Below are 24574 nucleotides of genomic sequence, written 5' to 3'. Positions count from 1 at the left end.
CCTCAATTCCTTGTTCTTACCCTTTCCTCACCCCCTCCCTGATCCTTCCATCCAAGATTCAGGACTTAGTTGGACCTTGCTGTTATGGCTTTCTTCATTCCAGGGACTATCTGCAGTCACAGGCATGGTCACTACTCAGAAACAAAAACAGAAGTTGCTGGAAAAGTCAGCAAGTCTGGCAGCATCTGTGGAACAGGAAGGGTCACCAGACCCGAAACATTAACTTTGATTTCTCTTCACAGATGCTGCCAGGCCTGCTGAGCTTTTCCGGTAACTTCTGTTTTTGTTCCTGATTTACAGCATCCGCAGTTCTTTTTGGTTTTTTTTAGTGGTCACTACTCCGTTTGACACCATTATGAGCAATGTTGGACAGAGGATTGAAATTATGATGAATACTGTTGCACTCAATTGAATGTCAACACAATATGTGTCTGATGGCCTTTATCAGACAGGTGCACAGAACTATGCTGCAGAGTATGATTGGGTGAATACTGAAGTCCAGAGTGCTATGTTTATAGTGTTGCATGTAGATACAGCAAAATTGATTAATTGCTAGTTTTTTGGTTTTGATCTTTGCTGCATTTTGTTTTAAATGCTCCCAGAAGTCTGATCTAGAATTACTTCCAAGTATCTTGGATTGGGTTTATGCTTTAGTCGCTGGCCATCTATGCAGATAGGCAATTGTCTTCTAGCACTGGCACTATGGGGATGGAATGCACCGGATATGGTTTTGGAGAGTTTCAGTATGAGACGCCATGTGTTGCAGCAGTCCTTCAACTTAACAACATCTTCATTAACATTAAGTGTCTTCTAGAATTCAGAATGGTGGAGCTTGATTGGCACAGCAAGTGTCATAGTATAGATGAATTTGCAGGAAATATTTTTGGCAGGTCATTTGTGTACATGTTGAACAGCACTGGGGCTAGCACTAAGCTCTGTGGTAGTCAATTAGTCTGTCTTCTCCATGCACTTCTCCCTTGCCCAAGGTGTACTCTGAATCATTTATTGTGACAAATGTTTAAACAACTGTTCTGACACAGGCTAGGATGACAACATGTGCCTCCCAGAGACCCATATTGGATCTGAAGAAGCAGTCTGTTATCAGGTCAAAGGCTTTGACCTATTGTGCTGCTCCCCATTTACTAAGCATGGCCATACCATGAATGTCTGATCTGACATTGCTGGCGTGAGGTCATCAACCATGTTCTGTGACATTATGAGGGCAAACAATTCCCATATTGCAAACATGCCCAAGCTTCAGTGCCAGTTAGGAACAGCAAGTCCTGTCAATACTGCTTCATCCAGCCATTCAGCACCAGAAAATGCTTTTGTTCATAGAATGCATCTCCACTAACCTCCCAAGCAGTAAGGAGGGTTCCATTCAGCGAGATGTGGTTGGTAATACTCACCCAACTCACAATGGGTTAGTTCCTTAATGGTCACCCTCAACAAACACAGCCCCTAGTCCGAGACACAGTCAGCGCTGGCCATCACTCACTCACTCATTCATGTTGGTCTTTTGTCTTCCAGGTATCAACAGCACAAGGAAGATCAATAGAACTTCCATAAAGCAAATTAGCCAAAACGAAATAATACTTGGACTAGATCATTCGTCTCATTGGACCAGTTGGTACCTAGCATCGTATAGGTGAAACCAGATTAGATCCAAAGGAATCAACACAATTGGAGTACACAGAAGGCAGCACACACAATTCCAAAGCACTTTATGCTGTACTCCTTTCCCTAGCTCATGTCCCATAAATTACCCTTTCTTTCTAAAAACAAGGAATTGTGATCAAGAACCAATAACTGTGAATCCCAAGCGCAAGGAGGAAGGATTGGATTCCTCGTTTTAGTTTTGCCTTATTTGTTAGCTTTCTTGGGATCAACACTCAACTTAATAATTAAAAAAATGATTTTGTTTATTTTCAAGTGTTGAACATGAAATGTCACATTTATGTCCCATTGGAATAGGAGGTAAAAACATGTTGACGTAGCATAAGCTAATTGGCCAAAGAGGCTTCTGAGTTGCTGAAGGGTGACAGAACTCAGATGTTTAAAACTATAAAGGGATTCAACAGGGTATTAATTCATTCAAGGCATGTGGTCATCAATGGCTAAGCCAACATTTATTGCTGAGCCCTAATTGGATATGACAAATGGCTTATAAATGATTTCCTCTTGTGATGATAGCACAATGACACATAATCTTGATATTAAAACAGTGTCATTAAATAATAAAATCAGGAAATGCATCATCCATATATAGGGAAGCAGAAATCTGCAACTCTTCCCTGCAATCTCCATTCCCCACCCTCTCAACATTTGCCCTCACCTTGCAAAAGGGCTAATCGAAAATTTCAAATCTAGGACCCATAGATTTGGTAAGGTGCAGTATTAAATGATATTGAAGTAAGGCAAGTATGCAGAGGACAAAGTAGGGTTCAGGCACAGCCAAACTGAAAATGGAACAGCTCAAGTAGATCTCTATTGATTTTTGTTCCTCTGCTTGAAGAGTTCCTATGTATGCTTTTTCTCATTCGAGTGGGTGTCACTAATACTTAATTATAGACTGAAGAAGTGGACACTGTGGTTATTCACATGATGAGGTATTTCCAGAAATTCAGGGTGAAAGAGTTTAGCAAAGTTAATAGTGCCCCGTACTTACCGTTCTATTCTGGTCCTAGTGTGCTGTCGATAACCACAGATCTGGCTGCATCAGTTTAGCACAAAGCACAAAGGATGTATGGTGAGAACTCAATATTTGCTGCAAATATTGGGACATCAGACTCTTCACCATATCAGATAATGATAGGTGATTAAGGATTGTATGGAAAAGGACACTGGTACCCAAATCTATGCTTTGGGTCATATTAATAATAGTGGCCATAATATGATAAGGTTCAAGATTAAAGTAGAAGCAAAAAACAATGGTAGCACATTGGAAATGGACAGAGAATGATGAAAAGTGAAAAGTGATAGAAAGATAATTTAGCACAATTGGTTGTGGTGTCCCCTCCACTACCACCCCTCAATCTTTAAATGGCCTCCTTCCTTCTGGATGACTAATAATTCGTCACCTAACATCTAATTGGACAAGCTAATAGTGGCAGCATGGAGAGAGGGGACTGACTGACCTTTTATTTCTCATTCTGCCTCCCTTACCTCACCCAAAACCAAGAAGTTCAGGGCTACATCAAATTCCAGAATACCATGAATAAACAAAGTTTAGAAATTAATAAAGCCACAAGAATGCATATGGGAATGACAAAAGATTATAATAGAAAACATGGAAAAAAGAATGGCATGAGGGAATATACAAGGAGAAAATTTCAAATAATTTAAAAGGAAACATATTATATAAACTTGAAATTGGATCATCCACACAACAAAAAAATGTTTAGTAGAAAATAAATAGAAATTTGCAGAGTCTTTAATAAGTACATTGTTTACTTAAGAGAAGAAAGTTGTAAGAAGGGAAGTCTTCAATTGTTTAAAAGTAAAGATAATATTGCAATAAAAGGAGGAAATTAAGATATTACTTAAGCTAAGGAACGAAAAAAAGTGCCAAGTCCAACCTGATACATCGAAGGATCCCAACAGAAATAATGCAAGAAATATTAGAGATGCTACAAATTATATTTCAGAACTCTACAGGACTGGAGAATGACCAATATAAAATTGATTTTTGGAGAGGAAGAATTTACCTGGTTAATACAAACTGAAAGGTTTAACATCTATGCAAGAAAACATTTTGAAATATTTTAATAAAGATGGCATTAGTCCATATCAAAACCAAGATAAAATTATGTTCGTAATTAAAGATTGTGCTGACAATTCTTATCAAGTGATGACATATAAGGAATTAAGGGCAGTTTCTCATAGTACATAGAACCTGTGTCTAGCATGAGCACTTCTGAGCAGTATTTACATCAATGATTTGAATAAATCGCAAGAGAGAGTTCAACTTTGCAGAGAATGAAACACATTAGGGAACAATTTTGAAGAGAATATTGATTAATGATAGACTGGGTAGAACCATCAGGTTAGAATGTCAGGTTTGTTCGTCAATGATTATACAGTGTTCAATTCCATTCACACTTCGTCAGATAAAGAAGCAGCCATGCCCACTTTGAGTAAGATCTTTCCAAACTTCAAGCTTGGGGTAGTTTGTGACAATAACATTCATATCACACAACTACGAGGAAATGTGCATCTCTAAAAAGGTCGGATAGAACTTAAAAATCAAAAAGAAACAATCAATCAGTTTGCTGGGAGGGCATTATGAGGCAAATAACAGTCCAGAAGAAAAAGAGCAGATATCTTGGAAAATTTCAAAGAAGTGGACTTCTTTCTTCTGGATGACTACAAATTGGCCACCCGACACTTTAGCGGACACGTTGATAGTGGCAAGCTGGTATTGTGATGGGAGAGGTTGTCAACTTTCCCAACATTAACTGGGGTAGTCATAGTGTGAAAGGTTTATAGGGAGTAGAATTTTTGAAGTACATCCAGAAGAGTTTTTTAGGCCAGTATGCAGAATGTCCTACAAGGGAGGGGTGGCTCTGGATTTCAGTTTCAATAATTAAACTGGGCAAGTGGTTAAAGTAACAGTGGTAGAGTATTTTGCAGCCAAAGGTCACAACTATGTTAAATTCAAGATTGTTATGGAAAAGGTTATAAACTGGGAGAAAGCCAATTTTAATAAGATCAGTTATGATTTGTCCAGAGTGGACTAGGAGCCAATACTTTGAGGCAAATCTGTGTCAGAACATGGCAAGCATTCAAGGAGGAAATAGGAAGAATATAGGGTCAACATGTTCCCAAAAATAGAGGGTGGCACCAACAATTCAAGGGAATCCTGGCTATCAAAGGGTATATAGAATTGGACAAGGAAGGCTTTTGGCAGAAACTGAGGGCTCAAATCAGCAGAAACTCTATAGGAATACAGAAATGCAAGGGGAAGCTTAAAAAGGAAATAAGGAGAGCAAAATAGGAGCATGAAACAATAATGGCAGGTAAAATAAAGGAAAATCCAAAATTATTTTACAGGTACATTAAGGGTAAAAGGATAACGAGAGAAACAGTAGGGCCCATTGAGGAATACAATGGCAATTTGTGCATGGAGCTGGAAGAGCTAGGTAGGATTCTAAATGAATACTTTGTGTCAATGTTCACTTGAAAGAGGGATGATATGGGTATAGAAATCAGGGAGACGGTCTGTAACACAAAGAAATGATCATAGACAAATAGGAGGTTTGGAGTTGTCTGGCAGATTTCGAAGTAGATAAATCTCCAAAACTGGACAAAATGTATTCCAGGCTGTTGAGTGAGACAAGAGAAGAAGTAGCGGGGATGCTAGCAATAATTTGCAATTCGTCTCCAGCCACAGGAAAGCTGCTGGAGGACTGGAGGACAACCGATTTGGTACCATTATTCAAGAGGAGAGCAACAGATGAGCCAACAAACTACAGGCCATTTAGTCTAACCTCAATGGTGGAAACCACTCAAAGCAATTCAGAGGGACAGAATTAATTCGCATTTGGAGAGGCAGGGATTAATCTAGGACAATCAACACAGCTTTGTGCAGGTTTAGTAATGTCTGACCATCTCGATTGAATTTTTCAAAGAGGTAAACAGATGTGTAGATAAGGTCAATGCATTCGATGTGTTCTACTTGGACTTCAGCAAGGCTTTTGATAAGGTTCCGCATAGGAGACTGATAGTGAAGTTAACAGATCCAAAGAAATTTAGCAAATTGGATCCACAATTGGCTGAAAGGCATGAAGCAGAGAGTGATGGTCGAGTATTGTTTTTGTGACCGAAAGCCTGTATCTAGTGGAGTTCCGCAAGGATCAGTCTTGGAGCCCTTACTATTTGTGCTGTATGTAAATGGTTTAGACTTGAATATAGGAAGTTGATCAGTAAGTTTGCAGATAATACAAAAATCAGTGGAGCGGTAAATGGAGAGGAGAACAGCCTTAGATTAGAGGAGGATATAGGTGGGCTGATCAGTGGCAAACAGAATTCAATCTGGATAAGTGTGAGGTGATGTACTTGGGCAGGACAAACAAGGCAAGGCATACATGGTGAATGATAGGACCCTGGGAAACACAGAAGATCAGAAGGACCTTGGTGTGCACGTCCACTGATCACTTAAGATAGATAAAGTGGTTAAGAAGGCATATGGGATGCTTACTTTTATGTTGATTATGTTGGAATTGCATAAAAAAGTTGCTTAGGCCACAAACTTGAGTATTGTGAAGTTCTGGAATCCACGTTATAGAAGGATGTGATAACACTAGAGAGAGTGCAGAGGAAATTTACCAGGCTATTGTGTGAACTGGAGAGTTTTCGTTATAAAGAGAGATTGGGCAAACTGAGGTTGCTTTCCTTGGAGTGGAGGAGACTCAAGGGGGAACGTAATTGAGATGAATAAAATTATAAGGGGCATAGACAGGGTAGATCAGATGAAACCATTCGTGGAGGGATTCATGACTGGTGCATAGATTTAAAGTAAGGGAGAGAATATGTGAAGATTAATTATTTTCACCCAGAGGATGATGGGAATCTGGAACTCAATGTCTGTAAGGGTTGTAGAGGCAGAAACCCTCTTAACATTTAAGAAGTATTTAGATGTACACTTGCAATGCAATGGCATACAGGCTATGAGCCAAATTAAGTGCAGGTGCACAGCAGTAAGTTGCCAAGCCTTATTCAACATCTCACAAACATATGACCCCTAACACCTCGAAAGACAAGAGAAACATGCACATGGATAGACTAACACCTTAAAGTCACACAACGTATTAACTTAGAAATGTATCATCAGTTCTTCATTGTCACTCGGTTAAAATTCTGGAACACAGTAGCTAACAACTCTGTCAGTGTACCTTCACCACAGGGACCAAGAATGCAACTTATTTCTAAAGATGGGCTGTAAATATTAGCCTTATTTGCTAGAGTTGGCACCCACATCCTTCGAATTAACGAATATAATATTAAATATCTGCAAGTGAAGTGGTAGTCCAGAGGGAAAAGCCTATTAAAAAATACAGTAATACCTAGAAATAAACCATACTGGAGCTCCATCTTGAAGTATACAAGATGAGTCTCACGAGTATGTGTCATTCAGAAACTTTACCTTTTTTCCTTCTGGGAGATTTTTGATATAAACAAATGCAAACATCAAAAATAAAGAGTTAGCCTATCCATCAAGTCTACCTCATACTTTCACGGTGCAACTAAACATCATTACATCCATTACACACACAGAAGTTGTTGGAAAAGCTCAGCAGGTCTGGCAGTATCTGTGAAGAAAAATCAGAGTTAACGTTTCGGGTCCAGCGACCCTTCCTCAGAACTGCTCTTCTCTCTGACGGGATCTGTTCCAATCTCTCTTCTTGTCCACTAAAGTTAATTTCACTGTCACTCCTCGTGATCACTCCAGATATTTGCTAAAACTTGTTTACACAACCATATCACATTCCTCAGTGACTCTCCGGCTCAGACTTATTCCTCATGTGTTCCAACCAAAGTTTCATTCCTCGTACGTTGAATCCACCCAGGATCACAGGTACCTCCAGGACGTTCAACGTTCCACAGATAGCTGCTGTTGCCACATCCCAATATCCACGCTCAGTGCAATGCGGTGTCACATGCACACTCTTGAACTCTCTCTCCAATCGCATTACATCACGCTGGTTTAGGGCTGCACCACTCTACAGTTCCACTTTATCCTCCAGCTCATTTGCCATGCAAAGCAGAAACTTTTTTCTTTTTCTTTCAGGCATCAAGGCCCACACAAAAAAAAACAGCTCTGAGGAAGGTTACCAGACCCAAAGCATTAACTCTGATTTTTCTTCACAGATGCTGCCAGACCTGCCGAGGTTTTCCAGCAATTTCTGTTCTTGTTCCTGATTTACAGCATCCACGGTTCTTTTGGTCTTTATTACGTCGATTACCAAGCCTAATGGAGGGAGGCAAAAAATGGAGAAAGAAACCAATGTAATTTAACAAGAAAACTGGGAAATTCCTCATAATCCCAAATACAAAGGAAACCACAGGGTCAATAAAATACTTAACACGCCTTCTATCTTTTGTATTCTGTGATATCTGCCGCAGGTAGAAACACTACAGATTCTTCTAAACACTTAGAAAGGATCTCCATTTGCTGCACGAGCGGAGGTTTCTTTCATATATTAATGACCCACTGCAATAAGAGAAACTTCATGGCAGATAAACAAATTCTATGCTGTTGTTAAGTAATATACTTATCAACTTCAAATATCTAATTTATTAAACTCAAATAGTCTCTCTATATGTACATGACCTAGTTCTTTTGTTATTTTAATCACCACAACCAAATCACCACAAAGTCTATGCTTATCTAGAATAAAATGATCTAGCTCTCAATGATAATTGTGCTAGCCAAAGCACTTAACACTAGTTCTAAATCTCATGATCCTCCAGCAAACATCTGTCAAGTCACTACATTATACTCTCCAATATTCTCCACTTGCCTGGACGAGTACAGCTCCAAAAACACTTAAGGCTAACACAATCCAGGCCAAAGGAACCTGCTGGATCAGCATTCCAGCCACTATGTTAAAAATAAATAAATCATGTAATTAGCACTCACTTTGGTAACATGGCAAACATTTGACTTTTATTAAAGGAAATAATACATTTTGGTCATTTTCAATAATCATGTCAGTCATACATACACATTCTAATATTCTTGAAATTTTTGTGAAAACATTTTATACACTTACTTTTAACTGCCGATCAATCATTTGGATTTTGACTTTGATCATCTCATTCTCCTAGTTAGACATACGTTACGCTGAATTTTCATCCCTTGCAGTTAATGAGATGCAATTCATTATAATTCATTATTGGAAGGATGTAATATTTGTAGTGTTTTTCCCTTCAGTATTTCCATTGAAACAGTTCATTCTAGCCTCTTCCACAACGTAATCTACTCTGGTGAAAGTTGGTATGTTTATTTTGATAATTACTCCTGCACAAGTATAATATCAGATCTAGTGATACAGTCATTATCAGCAATTAAATGTTCCTTAACATATCCAGTTCACCGGAAAACGTTAGATCAAATGCACACTGCATTCTCCTTCCTTGTTTAACATGCTGTGCCAAGATACATTCTTGCATAAACTCACTTTGAAACTGAGTTCCAAGCTGGCCATTTTAATTCAGCATAATTACTCTAATTATTAGCTTCCTTTTTTGCAGAAGTTGCCTCAATCTACTAAAGCATTCCATTTAGGTCAGTTGCCAACACCACCTACAACAGATTTCTTTTATCGGCTGTCTACATTTTTCTCTTGGCAATTTTCCCGATATTGTTTCAAAAACATAAGACTACTGACTGGGCTCATATGTGTTGGCTATCTGAAATTACCTTTACCAAGCAGCTACAATTTATGTGAGCACTCAGCAACATGGATCGGTACTATTTATTTCCAAGAGCAGCACAGGCATCAACCATCCTCATTCCATTTTCACACTTCAAGTTCCAACAGGGGGCAGGATAAGAATGATCAGCCTTGTCTATCTTTTTCCTTCTTGAATTACTGGTCACCGAAGCCCACAGACTGATCCATAAGAGACATCAACCTCGTCGGTACAATACCACAAATATTCATCCATTCTGACCTTGAAATCTACTGTAGATGAGTCTGCTCTTTCTTTAATTTTTGGATGTTCCCTTTCACTGTGACACTCCCTGTCACAATGACACTTCATCCCTATTATAACTTCTCCTGCCCCATTTCCTTATTCAGTGTCTGAAGCTTCTATTAATTATCATGTCTTTTATGAACAATAACTATATCCAATTTTTCAGTTGAATCTACATTGCATGCCCTTATCTTTAAGCCTCAGAGTAACCACACAAGCGAGGAGAAATTGCACGTTGGGAGTCAAGATCAATTAATTTCTATGCCGAGTGAAATATATCAAAGATGACAACTGAGTCAGAAAACCAGTAAGTTCAAGACTTAAAGTTTAAAAATAATAAGTTATCATAGTTCATTATCCTTTTAAATATACCAAGAATTAGGTGCATTAATAATATTTGAATGAGACTTCCACTGTAACTTGGCTGTCCATGGCGACTTGCTCAGAAAATGACAGCAGATTAGAATGGGACAGTAAGTGCACTGCAGAATGTTTGGGCTGCTTTTGCCTATTTTGGAGTCTCTTAAATCCGCTGACAATATGTTTTGAAAACGAGATAGAATGTGACTATGATTTTCTCCTACAGCATTCCTTTAATAGTATTGTTAAGACAATGCTTACAAATGTCATCTTCTTGTACAACCTGAATAATATTGCTATTCAATTTGCTACACTAAAACATTCTTTCAGTAGCTGTTCAAAGAGTAATATCCTAAAAATATCTAAATTGGAGATAGTGGATTCAAGAAATGGTCAAATAAATATGCCCTTCAGAAATAAAGTATTCCATCGATCGTACATAATGATAGTGGTCTCTTTCTTTCTGTCAAGGTGCACATATAGTTGAACAGTTCACTTAAATAAAATGCACAGTAGCCCTAGAATATAAATATTAAGACCCTGATAATATTTGAAGGGCTGCAACGTGGGAAGGGAATGGATTGAAGAATGAGGTAGCGTTAGCAGGTGTGAAGGTAGAAGTGTAGCTATTTTCTAATAAACTTGTTCAAGGATGTTATTACACATCTCTGGAGCAAGTGGTATTTGAACCCAGACCTCCTGGCTCAGAGGTAGGTTCATTACCAGTATGCCTCAAGAGTCCTAAGCCTAGAAGTGTGTGCAGTCATTATGTTGCATTACTGTGATATTTAATTTTCAAGATAACTTTTAGCATTTTATAACAATATAATTTACTATGACACCTACCTTAATCAGATTACTCACATACATCAAAACCAACCTTCAAACTCAGATGTGTGCACACTGAGCTGAAATATCCATGAGCCAAAAACTAATTATTTTAGCTTATTTTAGACAGGCTCTTGAAACTGGATAATCAGTAGTCATCCCTCCAGCACCAAAGAGTCAGAAGCTGACCTTTCAAGCATGGTGGCACATACTCTCCAACTTTTCAGTAGCTGTACCACCATTGTTGAGGGGATCCCCACCCGGCAAGTACTGCTGAAGCGGAGTAGCAAGGATGGACTCTAAGCCTGACAGGAACACTGGTCCCTCAGCTGCTGCCAGAAAGTCGTCCTGCTCTCACCATGACGACCACCAGCTTCCTCCCCCAAGTGGCCCACTACCATACCCCTCCACCCTAAACTTCCAGGTAGCTGGAGTACATGGAGCAGATATGAAGATGATGTTTCACTATCGGGAGAGATGAGGACCCACGATCACAGCCTAAGAATGAATGGATAACCCTTTAGAACTGAGATGAGGAAGAACTTCTTCAGCCAGAAGGTGATTAATCTGTGAAACTCATTGGCACAGAGGGCTATGGAGGCCAAGTCATTGACAACAGAGTAGTCAGTTCTTGATTGGTAATGGGATCATGGGTTATAGGGTGAAGGCAGGAGAATGGGGTTGAGAAGGATATCAGATGTGATCTAATGGCAGAGCAGATTCGATGGACTGATTCTGCTCCTATATCCTTTGGTCTTAAGGGAACATGCCAGGAGAAACCCACAGTCAATACCTCTTACAAGGCCACCAAATTTGGTAGCTCTGCAGGCGCTTTTCCACCACCACTTCTGATAAAAAGGACCTGTGATAGTAGGAAATTGCATGGCAACCAGCACTGGCTGTCAGCCCTCTTGGTCCTCCCTAATGTGGTCTAAAAATTCAACTTCTTATGAAGGACCAGTATGGTTCAGAAAACATTCACTGGAGAATATTCACTCTACAGCTCTCCAAAGTGGAACAAGCTCACACAAGGCAACATTGCACATTAACAAACTGGAATACAATTGTAATGGTGTCCGTTTAATAAGTTAAATAAGCTAAAAGGATCACTCAAGTCCTTGCCACAAATTACTCAAATATTGAAGTTCTCTTGCTCAAGGAGAGAGAGAACTCACCCAGAGGAATAGCCTGAAGAAATGAACTAAAATATTTAGAATAAATATGCAATTGTGAGGGTTTAACATATAAATATATTGTTGTTGACAATATCAGAAAAACACAAGCAGTTGTATACAAAATGTTGCCAATGTAAAATGTTATTTAAATTACTGACTTGTGAAATGTACTTCTGATCAATTTCACATTTTATCAGTATGAAAACATACAAGATCTCCAATAAAGTACATACAATATTACTAAATGCATGGTTTTAGATGATGGTCTCTGACAAATTGTAGCTTTCTGATTAAATATTTAATTCAAACCTCTCTGCCTTTTCTTTCACCAGTCACAGATGGCCTTGCCCGCAATTCAATTATCTGACATAAATCTTTTGCAAGCACTATTTAATAGAAAGCCCCCTAATTTTTCAGAGTTTTCATGAATTAAGTTAATAAATAAAACAATTTAAGGAAATAAATCCAAACAGAGGTTATCAAATGATTCAAGTCATTGAAGTGAAATGATCACTTTTGTTTACTTCTATTTCAACTAAAATACTGTCCACTTATACCTTTGCAGAGGAGAACTCTCACCATAAATCACTACTATGCACTGCAATAGGACAGCATACAAAAGTGAAATGTAAAACACCACAATCACATTTGTGATCATCTATTCACAGCACAAGACATAGAGCATGAAGATGTGTTAGCCTGCTATATTCAATAAACCACACACAGTTAAGAAAGTTGCACTCAACAGATGAGGCTTTCTTACAACACAATCTAAATCCTCAATTTAGAATGTTTGTATTTCAAGGCAAGAAACATATTTGCAATATGAGCATTTCAATTTGAATGCATTTTCAATTAAAGTCTAAGGCTTGTTTTATCAATTTATATTTCTGGTCTGAATGCTTGCACTTCAGGAGATGGGATGATTTTCATCACTTGAATTCCGGCCCAGCATCAAACACTCTCAAATTAATCATAATACCTAAATACCCTTTCTCTTTACAATAATTCATACCAGCTCCAATCTAAGCAGATCATCCAAAGTGTGAGAGTATGAATGTTTCTCCCTAAATGAAATTAGAAGTTTACAGCAATCTTCCTGAAATCAAAACACAGTGTGGGCAGGGTTTTCCCTGAGGTCTACCAGGGTAAAATGTGAGTCAGATGGCACTGCGTAGGAAGCATTCAACAAGGTGCCACAAAACAGATTTGAGAGAAAAATTATAGCTCTTGGAATAAAAGAGACAGTAGTGACATGATTATAAAATTGGCTGAATAATAGAAAACAGAGTCATGGTAAACAAATATTTTTCAGATTGGAGAAAGATTTGTAGTGGAGTCCCCAGAGGTCAGTATTAGGGACCTTGCTTTTCCTGATATATATTAATGGTCTAGACCTAGATTTACAGGGAACAATTTCAAAGCTGGGAGATGACATGAAACTTAGAAGCATTGTAAATTGTGAGGTAGATATGTAGAATTCCAAAGTGACATAGACAAGTTGGCAGACGAATGGGCAGATATATGATAGATGAAGTTCAATGTGGAAAAGTGTGAAAGCACATTTTGATAGGAAGAACATGGACAGTAGTATAATAGGTATACAATGCTTAAGGGGTTTCGGACTAGAGACAGCCAATGCATATGCACAGATATCACTGAACTTGGCACAGCAGGGAGACAGGGTACTTAATAAAGCATACAGTATCCTGGGATGTATCAATGGGCACAGAGAAAAGAGGTTATGCTGAACTTACACAATACATTGGTATATCTCAGCTGAAGTATTGAAGCATGTGAATGGATTGGAGAAAGTGATGAAATGGTGACAAGATTGGTCCCAAGGATGAGAAATGTTAGTTATAAGAATAGATTAGAAAGGTTAGGACTATTCCCTTTGGAAATAAGAAGGCTAAAAGTTAGTGCAATAGAAGTTTTTTTTAAATCATGAGAGGCCTGATAATTAGGAAGGAACTGTCTCTGCTTGGAAACGGATTAAAATCATGGGCACAGATTTAAAGTGGTTTGCAAATTTGATGAGAGAAGAAAACATTTTCACACAACAACCAGTTCCGATCTAGAATGCACTGCTTGGAAATCTAGTACAGGCAGAGACAATTTAGGAATTAATGAAGACACTGATGGTTATTTGAAGTGAAACAATGTGTAAGGGTATGGGAAAAGGCTGGAGAATAGCACTAAGTCATAATGTTTGTTGAGAAGCCAGTGCAGAGACATTATAGCCTCCTTCTGTATTGTAGCAATCCTGTGATTCTGTGAAGCAGTGTGATTTTTCCTGGGACAGCCAAATAATGGTCAGTGATAGGCTCGCCATCCAGCTAAGTTAGTTGGGCAGGCTGTCAGAACTGAAGACCAATCAGAGGCCTTCCAACTTGAAAGGAACAGGAGACTGTGATGGGTAAACAAGGAGAAGACAGTTCATTATGAAAGTACTCTCTTCTCCAACATTTTAAAATTTATATTAAAAAATACTGCCAGGCCACCACTATGGGGTGTGAAGAGCTCCAAAGGACAACCTACAACTACTGCAGCACTCAGATAAACAGGAAAAAGCCTCAAGATTTGTGTAAACCACTGGCTCCAGTCTGCCACTGGCAGCAAGATTGTGACTATACATCTGAACTGGCCCCTACTACCTCCAGGAACCTGAAGGCCATCTGAGAATTCCCAGTCAGTCTTCTTTGATTGGCCTTGTGTGACCCTTAATGAGCTATGTCTGTTACCCACCACCCTACTGATACCTATCTCTGCAAAAATGCCCAAGGGAGAGGTGAAATGGAACACTAGGCTGACCATTTTCAGTTCTCACCTGCATCCAATCCTTGCTGCAATGGGGCCTAAATAAAATCCCCATTTGGCGATGATGCACCATGACGATCTGAATTTAAGCTACTTCAGAGCAAACATTTCCATCTAATAACTGGGATGGAAACAAACCTAAATCCCAAGAGTGGAAGAACAATTTACTAACTGACTACACCACTTAGACAGCAACACTTCAAAGGAAAGATGACTGAAAATTACTGAATCTTTGCAAGTTTCTATGCAAGTTCCTCCCAAGCATCATCTCGTAACTATATCAAAAGCATAATTAAACTATTAGTAGAATGAATTTATTTTTGGCATTGGCAAAAAGAAAGAATTTGACTGAATGGAGCCAACTCAAACTCTTGATGATATCTAATGTCCGATGACATCATGTCTGATGTCTGTGTGATATGTTTCTGAAACAATAGTGTTGAGTTGAGGGGACAACATACAGATGCCACATACAACTCAACCTCTGGATTAAGGAGTATAAAATATTAAGGGGTAGTTAACTTCAGTCAAGTGGGTGGTAGAGAGGAATTTTTAAAGAAAATGAATTGCATTGATATATTCAGTTACAACACTATGTTAGTTTATCATAATTAGCTCTAAAAGGTGGGTGTAATTATAAATAAATATTTGGAATGCAACCTCATTTAATTTCATTTCCTTTGTTTAATTTTATTTGTTCCAGGTACATGTTCACAATTCTCTTCTGTATTTCTTCAAATTGGTGAAACCCAGATGATATCAATTCAATCCACAAAATTGTTACAGTCAACTGCTGTATTGGTGGATTACATCTGTTACTTAGCAATGCTACAATTTGCTTTTGCAATTTGAATTTGTTCACATTTTTAAAAATTCAGTCCCTGTTAGGTTTTAGTGGGAATGGAGTTTCCAAGTAAATAACAGGGAATGGTTCCAGCCATTTCCAATACAGTTTTGGACAGCGATGCACTGTGCAGTTATCATGATTAATTGATAAGTTAACTGCTGGCATTATGCAAGTCCTTTAACTATAGATTTTAAAGAACTTCAGACTGTATTACAAGTTATTCATCTAAATATTTTAAGAGGCAAGTAATTAATTTTCACTAATTTTATTTAACATGTTTAGCTTTATTTGACTATGGTAAAATTATTTTTTTTCAGAGAATTCCAACACATAAATAGAGCTTTACTACTGAACCAAATAGAGTAGTTGCTGGAAATCTGAACTGAAAGCTGTGTTGGAAATACTCAGGCAGCGTCTGTGGAGAGTGATATTAAAGCAGAGTAGGCTGGAGCTGTATGTCAGGACAATGAGAAATCCTCAGTGCAGTTGATTCCATGGAATTGCCTGTGGAATTGAAACTTCTGATGGTCAATTCCCTCTGGTTCAGCACCCTCCAAGAAAGTCCCTCGAAGACAGAGAACTTTGGAGAGTCCCAACTCATTTAAGCTTGAAAGATACCCAGGAAAAGTTAGAAAATTGAAAACCCATTCTAATTCCTGGATAACTATTAAACTAAAACCATAACTCACCATGGACCTTCCCCAATGACAATTTTGGGAAGGAGTTAGAAGCAGGCTGAGCAGGGTCCTTTCCAACTCTCATCTGGAATTGAAAAAGTTTATCTACTTTGCTTTCAATTTCCATCCCACTCTCATGTTCATCTGGTCCATCACTGAATTCTCCCTTCACTTCCTCAACTTCTCTGCTTCTACTTCTGGGAATAGTTGATCTCCAATATCCATTACAAAACCCCATCTCCCACAGTTACCTTGACCATGCACCCTCACACCCTGCTTCCTGTAAACACTCTCCCATTCTCCCAATTCCTCTATCTCTGCTGTATCTGTTCCAATGGTGCCAACATCAACAAGGGGACCTCCGAAATGTCTACCTTCTTCCTCAACCCAGAAGTCCCCACCACCATGATTGACAGGGCCCTCAGCTGTGTCCAAACCATCTCCTGCACTTCTGCCCTGAACCCTTCTCTTCCTCTCAACAACAATAGGGTCCCCCTCATCCTCACTAACCATCCCACCAGCAATCGTATCCAAAGGATTATCAGTTTCCATTTCAGCTACCTCCAGCAGGATGCCAGCACCAGACACATATTCCCCTCCCCGTCAGCATTCTGCAGGTACTGTTACCTCCCAGACACTTTGGTCTACTCTTCCTCCAATCCCAGCACCTCACCAAACACCACAGTACCTTCCCATGAAATCACAGAAGGTGTAACATCTGCCTATTTATTTCCATCTTCCTAAAAGGCCCCAGACACACATTCAAGGTGAAGTAGCAATTTAGCTGTACTTCACTCAATTTAGTCGAATGTACTTGCTACTCACAATGTGGTCTTCTCCACACTGGGGAGACAAAGTGGTTGATTGCTTTGCAGAAAACCTACAATCTGTCCATAGAAATAACCCTAGGCTTCCAGTTGTCTGCCATTTCAACACATCACTGTGTTCCATGGCCAATATCTCTATCTCAGACTTGCTGCAGTGCTCCAGCAAAACTCAGCACAAGCTTGAATAGCATCTCAATTTCCACTTGGGAACTCTACAGCCTTCTGGATCAAATATCGAGTTCAATAATTTTAGGGCTTGAACACCTTCTCCCATGTCCTTGCCCCAATCCCTACACAACAGGCCCTGTCATCACATAGGGTGCTATCACAAACAACGCATTGTCAGCCATTAATGGTCCTGATTAGCAGCGTTTCATTTTCCCATGCTGATCTTTACCTATTCAATTGTCTGCCCAAGTGTTTCACTCTCTCCGAGCTCCATCTCCATCTATCGTTTACTTCTCCCCCTCTCCCCACTTCATCTTCAGCATATATACAAACATTTTCCTAGCAACTGAAGAATGGTCATGGGACCCAAAATTTTAACTCTGCTTTCTCTCCATTGATGCTACTCGACCTGCTGAGTTTTTCCAGTAATTTTTGTAGAAATGTAACAGGTTTGGTGCTGCCTCAGTTGTTTAACCTTCAAAGGTTTCAATGAAACTTTTGAATGTAGCTTTCAGCAAATGGCACAAAGGTTATCAATTCTAATTGTTACAAAAATTCAATCATAAATATTGATCCTCCAACTTGGTTAGTATGTGCACAACATGTATGAGTTATCAATTGAGTGAACAAATTAAAGTAGTTGATAAATTTTTTAAATATTACAAATTCTACTTCGTATGAATTGCAATCCCTGTGATCACGTATCACCTCCATATCACAATAATGTGAATACGCAGATTATCAATCAATATATATTTACACAGTCAGCACAATAAATATCAGCAACTGCTGACCCTCACACTCCTGGCCAATATCCTATCTAATCACTAACTTCTGCTTTGCCTTTCCCAGTCCTCTACTACAGTTACTTTCACTCGTTTTCTGACTGTTCATTGTACCCCCCCAGTCAGCATTTAGCACTTAACTGTGAGATATGGTTGGCATCACAGCAGCCAGACCTCCAAGTCTTCTTATAAAATACTGTGATGCCAGAAACCTGAAATAAAACCAGAAAGTGCTGGAGAAACTCACTAAGTCTGGTGACATCTGTGCAGAGAGAAAGAGGATTAATTTTTCAAGTCCCACATGACTTTTCCTCAGAACTGAGAGGTTGGGAAATGCTGTTTTTATGCTGTAGACAGAGGGGGAGGGAAGAGCAGGTGGAACAAATTTTGAGGGAGCCCACAGCAAAAACCCATGACAGTGCTGATGGTGGTGCAAGAAAGACAGATGTAAAATGGGTATAAATGTTAGGTATGGAAAGGAGAAATAGGTCTACTCTGCTGAGAGAAAAGTCAACAAGACACAGCTGGTAGTTGCATCACTTTGATATCAAAGACACATTGCCCTCCTCAGGGACTGTCTCCAGCTCTGCCTTAATCCACATAGATTCTAACTGAAGTCCCATCTTTCATATTCAAAAATCTATCTAAGTTTACAGGGAAATCCAAGATATACAACACTCCTCAAGCAGCTGTTCCTGCCACATTCTGACATCCACACTCTGTGCCACGTTCCAAAGTATGCACACTCTTGAAATCTCTATCCATCAGCACCACTTTACACTATTTCAAATCCACCCCAGTCCCAAGTTCCATTTCATTCTTCATCTCGTTCAATGCTCTTACCAGACTGTTTTTTTCTCTCTCTTTAGGGTGTTAAGGAATGCAATCACCAAAAGCTCACAAGTACTGCTGCCCCCCTAGAATCTTCCTCCCTTCCTCTACCTCCAACTCCATTTCTTCTTTTAATCCCTCCTCTTGCTGTGTGTTCACTTCTGATCTTCCCCTCTCTGATGCTGAGCACATATCACTCAAAGGACTTATCCCTTTACACCCAACCTCAATGAATTTAAGGCACATCACGATATTCCTTCATCACCTTTATCTCAATGCCCACTCTTTGAACAGGAGTTGTCTCCATGATACACAAACACTTTCATCTGTCTCCAATACTCCCCTGGACCTTTCCCTCTGGACTAATATCTACATTTGATCTCTTCATCAAGAACTCTTGAAGTGACATTGGACATCTTAATTTCTCACCCCTCATACTTAAATCCCTCTCCCCTTGAATATGCTGCACTATGTTCTCTCAAGTCGAACCCTGACCTTGTTAACGAACCTATCAATAACGGTGATGTCATCTTCTACCATGCAGAGGCTGAGTGCCAACTCTCAACACTTCCTTCTATGGTCCCCTGGATCATGAACGCCACCACTAAACATCAAACTGTTATTTCCAGCATTGCCAAAGACCTCATCTACTCTGCTGATCTTCCAATCTCCCGTACATAGTGTAATAAACCTGCACAGCCTACTTCTACCTCTGTCCCAAAATTTACAAATAGGACTACCCTGGCAGACACATTGTTTCACACAATTCCCACCCCACTGAACTTATTTCTTCCTATCTTGACACTATTTTTCCGCTCTTGTTCAGTTTCTTCCCACTTATATTCATGACTCTCTGATGCTTTACATTGGGTCCACAATTTCCAGCTTTCTGACCCGAACCATCTCCTTGTCACCATGGATGTAAATTTCCTTCTACACATCCACCCCCATCAGGATGGTCTGAAGTTCTCCAATAGTTCTGTTAAACAAAAGGAATAAAACAGTCTCCATTCACCAGCTCCCTCCTTCGGTTGGCTGAGTTCATTCCCACTTTGAAATCAGCTAAAGCAAAACTTGTTCAACTTTTTCACATCAAACTTATGGCCGCTATTGATACAACACCTATCAGAGGCCTGGGATACCTGAGCAATGGCATAAGCAGAGGTGCAGAGCAGGGGTGTTGGTAGCAAGGATAGGTGGATATTTCTCAACAGGTCACCTCTTTCCCAATAAGGTGCACGGCTGGATGAACACAGCAGGCCAAGCAGCATCATAGGAGCAGAGAGGCTGACGTTTCGGGCCTAGACCCTTCATCAGAAAAGGGGGAGGGGAAGGGTGTTCTGAAATAAATAGGGAGAGAGTGGGAGGCAGATAGAAGAGGGATAGAGGAGAGGATAGGTGGAGAGGAAACAAACAGGTCGAAGAGGCGGGGATGGAGCCAGTAAAGGTGAATGTAGGTAGGGAGTTAGGAAGGGGATAGGTCAGTCCAGGGAGGACGGACAGGTCAAGGGGGCGGGATGAGGTTCATCGGTAGGAGATGGAGGTGCGGCTTGAGGTGGGAGGAAGGGATAGGTGGGAGGAAGAACAGGTTAGGGAGGCAGGGACGAGCTGGACTGGTTTTGGGATGCGGTAGGGGGAGGGGAGATTTTGAAACTTGTGAAATCCACATTGATACCATTGGGCTGCAGGGTTCCCAAGTGGAATATGAGTTGCTGTTCCTGCAACCTTCGGGTGGCATCGTCGTGGCACTGCAGGAGGCCCAGGATGGACATGTCGTCTGAGGAATGGGAGGGGGAGTTGAAATGGTTCGCGACTGGGAGGTGCAGTTGTTTATTGCAAACCAAGTGTAGGTGTTCTGCAAAGCGGTCCCCGAGCCTCTGCTTGGTTTCCCCGATGTAGAGGCGGCCACACCGGGTACAGCAGATGCAGTATACCACATTGGCAGATGTGCAGGTGAACATCTGCTTGATGTGGAAAGTCTTCTTGGGACCTGGGATGGGGGTGAGGGAGGAGGTATGGGGGCAGGTGTAGCACTTCCTGCGTTGCAGGGAAAAGTGCCGGGGGTGGTGGAGCTGGAGGGGAGTGTGGAGCGGACAAGGGAGTCATGGAGAGAGTTGTCCCTCCGGAAAGCAGATAAGGGTGGGGAGGGAAAGATGTCTTTGGTGGTGGGGTCGGATTGCAGATGGCGGAAGTGTCGGAGGATGATGCGTTGGATCCGGAGGTTGGTGGGGTGGTACGTGAGGACGAGGGGGATTCTTTTCTGGTTTTTATTGCGTGGACGGGGTGTGAGGGATGAGGTGCAGGAGATGTGGGAGACACGGTTGAGGGCGTTCTCGACCACTGAGGGGGGGAAGTTACGGTCCTTGAAAAACGAGGACAACTGAGATGTACGGGAGTGGAATGCCTCATCCTGGGAGCAGATGCGGCGGAGGCGAAGGAATTGGGAATAGGGGATAGCATTTTTGCAGGAAGGTGGGTGGGAGGAGGAGTATTCTAGGTAGCTGTGGGAGTCGGTGGGCTTGAAATGAATATCTGTTTCTAGGTGGTTGCCCGATATGGAGACAGAGAGGTCCAGGAAGGGGAGAGAGGTGTTAGAGATGGTCCAGGTAAACTTAAGGTTGGGGTGGAAGGTGTTTCCCAATGCTGACTCCTACAATTTGCCTTTGAATGAGGGGCAGACCCTGGCACCCCTCCCCATCGACCTAGGCAGCCACAAGCAGACAATGTACACTTAAATGGTCTCAGCATAGGGAGCCTTCATGCCACCGCTGAATTAATACCAGAGGTGGTGGGAAAAGGCCCTTAAGTGGACATTAATTTGCCAGTGAGGGCCTCAATTGGTGGTGGAGTTAAAAGGCTACCTACAAACCTTCCCACCAAAAAAATTATCAAGGTGGGGCAAAAGAGAGAGAGCGAGAGAGAGAGATTTAAATATTCTTGTGTTTCCCAGAATATAAGGTTGGAGATAATAACTTAGAACACCTTTCTGGGACATCCTATGCTTGTCGCATTACCAGAGGGAAAGATTGTAGAGATTTGTCACAGAAATAGGCAATTAAATTTTGGACCAGTTTTGTGTTGAAACACAGAACCTTGCAGATTTGTGTTCAGAAACAAAGAGTGCTTTCTGATTTGGAGTCACTAAGCAGGAATGCAATGAGACTCATGCTCAAACTAGGGAGTCTACAATCATGAGGGGTTGAAGGAGAGTCAGAGAATGTTACCGAGTCAGATATTAGTGAAAGAACCCCATGACAGCTTAAAACTCAGAAAAGGGAAAGAATTTGAGGGATATAGGTGAAGTGCAGGCAGGTGGAATTAGTTTAGTATGGGAAGTTGGTTGGCATGGACTAGTTGGACCGAAGGGTCTGTTTCCATGCTGAATGATTTAACATACAAATTTAACAGTGGGTGCACTAAAGAGAATTGAAATGAATTGATGAATGTTGTGGGGCTTGGTCCAGAAGAACTGAAAGAACCCTCAAGATGAAAGCATAATTTTATTTTAGGGCTTCTCTTAAAGGCTAACTGTTGCCATTCTTACTAACTCATTCATTATCTTCTATACGTGTGTTGACATATGAGGTCTTTAGAAATCATGAATATCCTCAATAATTATCAAACATCTATTAAATCTAAAAACACAATACTTAAGCAAAACATAAATATTCTCGATACTACAGTATTTAAATTGCACACGGCAACAAAAGTTCTTCTGAATTTTTTTTTAAATAATAGATACACCTTCGCAGATAAAAAGTCATCACTTAAGGCTCAGCTGACAGAGTTCCATCACATATTTACAAAGCTAGAAAATTTCAACCAAGTGGTTACTACCCTTATTACTGTATCACCGATCTCAAACTCAGATTTAAACCTAACAATTGACCGAGTGTTCATGACAGTAGCATTCATGACATTTTTCACATATTGTACCTCCTAAACAAATGCACCCTTAAGCCAGAGATTCCATTTTCATTTGCAAGTAATTAATGATTTCTGTAATTTCAAGATTTCCTGGCTTCTCATTAGTAATGTTCCTTTGTTGACACATTTGAATTTGTTCTGTATGTTACAACTATCCTCTCTCTTCTCTTAGCTTTGTAGCCTCCATCTCACTCCCACCCCTTTTTGCAGCCACCTTGCCATCCCACCACCTTGCACTTACCCATATCCCCCACAACTAACAATGAAGTTCCACTCATTTCCCCTTCCCCAGTTTCTGCACTCTCCCATCTCCCCTTCTCCCCTCCCATCTCATTAACCCACTTGTACCCCATCTCTCCACAGACCCCTTGTGCCCCTATCTGCCCCCACCCTTCTTGCATGCCATCATTCCCCACCCAGTTGCACCCACTCTCTTCTTCCCTCCAGCCCACTCCCTCTATTATGGCCTCCTTCTACAATCCCACCCACCCAGCCCCCACCCCTCCAAGTTGGCCACGCCAGCTATGTGAATGTGGTAGCATGACATTTTGGTTGCTATGCATTACACTGTCGGTGAGGAACAACAGTGATTTGCCAACACTTGTCAGGGTGCACTGTAACCTTTTAAAGATAGCACATGGAGAAGGGATGCTAGAGTTCTAACTGAGTATCTCATAGAATCCCTGCAGTGTGGAAACAGGCCATTTGGCCCAACAAGTCCACACCATCCCTCTGAAGAGCATCCCACCCCGACCCCTGCATTTCCCTATGTCTAACCCAAACATCCCTGGACACTACGGGCAATTTAGCATGGCCAATCCACCTAGTCTGCACATCTTTGAGCTGTGGGAGGAAACCAGAGAACCCAGAGGAAACCCACGCAGACACAGGGAGAATGTGAAAACTCCACACAAACAGTTGACAGGAATTGAACCTGGATCCCTGGCGCTGTGAGGCAGCAGTGCTAACCACTGAGCCACCGTGCCGCATGCTCTGAGAACAATGTGTGGTAAAATAGGGCTAGAACTGATGTGAGGGATGTGAATAGGAGCAAGATGGTCGTTAATGAGGTACATTTGGTCATATAAAGCAGGGAAATCTCATTAGGCCTGTGTTGGGCATCTTTGGGAGGCGATAGCCTAGTGGTATTATCGCTAGACTGTTAATCCAGAGACCCAGATAACATTCTGGGGACCAGGGTTTGAATTCCGCCATGGCAGATGATGGAACTTGAATTCAATAAAATATCTGGAACTAAGAATCTAATGATGACCATGAATCCATTGTTGATTGTTGGAAAAACCCACCTGGTTCACTAATGTCCTTTAAGGAAGGAAACTGCCATCCTTACCTTGTCTGCCCTACAGACCCACAGCAATGTGATTGACTCTGAACTGCCCTCTGGGCAATTGGGGATGGCAATAAATGCTGCCTAGCCGGTAATGCCCTCATCTCGTTAATGAATAAAGATGCAACTCACGCTTAGCCAAAAATATGTACGATTCAGCCCACAGTGTTAAACCAGCAATATTGGTTTGTTTTACACTTATACAGTTTAGGTTTTTATTTAAAACATGGAATATTGTGGCATAATTCTTTTGGTTAATGACTGGGTGTTTGCATTTCA

At 40.7% G+C, this 24574-nt stretch overlaps 1 protein-coding gene across 1 annotated transcript in view; it reads right to left on the bottom strand.

The window, feature by feature from the left end:
- The window catches only part of inpp4b (inositol polyphosphate-4-phosphatase type II B), a 718933-nt gene that overhangs the window by 254396 nt on the left and 439963 nt on the right, over nucleotides 1-24574 (bottom strand). The window lies entirely within an intron of this gene.

The sequence above is a fragment of the Rhincodon typus genome, chromosome 1 (assembly GCF_021869965.1).
Source record: "Rhincodon typus isolate 14 chromosome 1, sRhiTyp1.1, whole genome shotgun sequence".
Lineage (NCBI taxonomy): Eukaryota > Metazoa > Chordata > Chondrichthyes > Orectolobiformes > Rhincodontidae > Rhincodon > Rhincodon typus.
The sequence above is the reverse complement of the archived record's forward strand: the minus strand, read 5'-3'. Positions and strand labels throughout refer to the sequence as shown.